At 11.4% G+C, this 2,500-nt stretch overlaps 1 protein-coding gene across 1 annotated transcript in view; it reads left to right on the top strand.

The window, feature by feature from the left end:
* LOC119572187 (pantothenate kinase 3-like) overlaps positions 1-2,500 on the top strand; it is a 26,504-nt gene that overhangs the window by 158 nt on the left and 23,846 nt on the right. The window lies entirely within an intron of this gene.

Genomic DNA, 2,500 nt, shown 5'->3' with positions numbered 1-2,500 from the left:
CGAGGTCTTGTAACATTTTAAATTTTGGGAAAGTCTTACATGATTAAAATTAATAAATTTATGAGTGGCTTTTTTTGTAATAGTACAAAATTAATTGGTTATGTTGCACTGGCATTATTAAGGAGCTGAGAGATAGGAATGGACTGAAATTTGAAAGGAGAAATTTGGGTATATTTTTTAAACTATAATGCATTAAGTTGTCGATAAATTCATACATACTTGTAAATTAATTCCATAGAACTTGCCCCAAATCGGTGATATTTTTGTGTTAGAATTAGTATCATAATGATCTTTATTACAAAAAGACGGAGAAACAGTAGTTCATATACAAGCTAGTATCTTTCTAAAGAAAAGCAAGAATACATGTATGATCACTCTTCCTTCATTTCTTATATATTGACATTGCATTATTTCATTGTCTGGCATGATATCGCAATATTGGTAAAGAAATTGAATAGTAAAAAAATTTTTCCTTATAATTTTTAAAGGCAAAACTTTTTAGCTTTTTGAATTTTTTTGTGCAAAAAAAGGGAAAAAAAATTTTGTTGCATTATGTTTCAGAACAAAAAAAATACAATGAAAAACTTTTATTATGGCTATATTTCGACCTTTCTGTCAGTTGATATGTGAGCCAATTCTCTATGTGTCAGACAAAAAAACAGATAGAAATAACTATATTATATAATATATATATATATATATATAATATATAAATTTTTTAAAATAATACATATATATATATATTATTTATGAAAATATTAAAATTTCTATATAAAAATTTTATTTTATTATATATATTTTATAATTTATATATATTATATTAATATATAAATAATATATTATATATTATATATATATTATTAAAAATATTTATTTATTATTTATATATATTTATATTATTATATAATTATATTATATATTTTAATATATAATCCAGGCCCCCGGGCAGTGCCGGGCCCCGACTGGGTAAACAAGATGCTGACTCAATAAAAAAAGGGGGGAAGGGAACGGGAAAATCCGCTCTAAATTGCCAAAAAAATCATGGAAAACCGATCGCCAACGTCCTTGTTTGAAGGGCACTTTTTTTTTAAAAAAAAAAAAATATATATAAAATATAAATATAATTTCATTATATATATATATATATATAATATATATATATATAAAATTATATTTTTATATATAATTATATAATATATAATATATATATATATTAAATGTTTTTATATATATATAATATATAATGTATATATATATATATATTTTTATTATTTATAAATCTAGTTATATATAAAATATTATATATTATAATATATATTTTTATAATATAGGGATAAAATTAATATTATATAATTGTATAATATATAAATAATATATTATTATTGATATTATATAAATTTATATATTATATATATAATAATATAAAATATATATATATATATATATATATGTATTTTTAAATATATTATATCATATATTATATTATATAAAATATATATATATATATTATAAAAGAATATATATATATATTAATTTAATAGATTATATATATATATAAAAATATTATATATAATAAAGTTTAAAAAAAAAATTAAAAAAAATATATTTTATATATATATATATATATATATAATTATATATATATTTTTATATATAATATAATTTTATTTTATGTATATATAATTATATATATTATATTATATATATTTAATATATTTATTATATGTATATATATATATTATTATATTATATATAAAAGTATTAATTAATATTTTATATAATAATATATATATAATTATATTAATATATAATTATATATATATATATATTTATATTATATAATATTTTAATATAATTTATTTATTTTATATTATTTTTTTTATTATATATAATATATTATATATAAATTAAATTTTATATATTATTTATATTTTAATATATTATATATATTATATATATATATTATTATATATAAATTTATATAATTTATATATATTTTTTTTATATATATATATTAATTTTTATAATTATATATTTTTTTTTAATAATTTTTAAAAAAAAAAAAAAAAAATTATATAAAATATATAATTATATATATATAATATATTATATATATTTTATATATATATAAATAAATTTTAAAATATATAATATTATATATAAAAAATTTTTTATAAATAATTAAATTAATATTATTTAAATTATTATTTTTAAAAAAAGAAAATATATTATAAAAATATAATTTATAAAAATAAAATTAAAATTAATTTTTTAAATATAAAATATATTTAATATATATAATATATTATATATTTTATATATAAATATATATAATTTTTATATATATATTTTTATTATTATAAATATATATATATATATAATAATATATATATTTTATTAATATATTTATTAAAATTTTTATATATATATATAATATATAATAAATATATATATATTGTATATATATATATATTATATATATTAAATTTTATAATTTTTT

The sequence above is a fragment of the Penaeus monodon genome, chromosome 4 (genome assembly GCF_015228065.2).
Source record: "Penaeus monodon isolate SGIC_2016 chromosome 4, NSTDA_Pmon_1, whole genome shotgun sequence".
NCBI lineage: Eukaryota > Metazoa > Arthropoda > Malacostraca > Decapoda > Penaeidae > Penaeus > Penaeus monodon.
The sequence above is the reverse complement of the archived record's forward strand: the minus strand, read 5'-3'. Positions and strand labels throughout refer to the sequence as shown.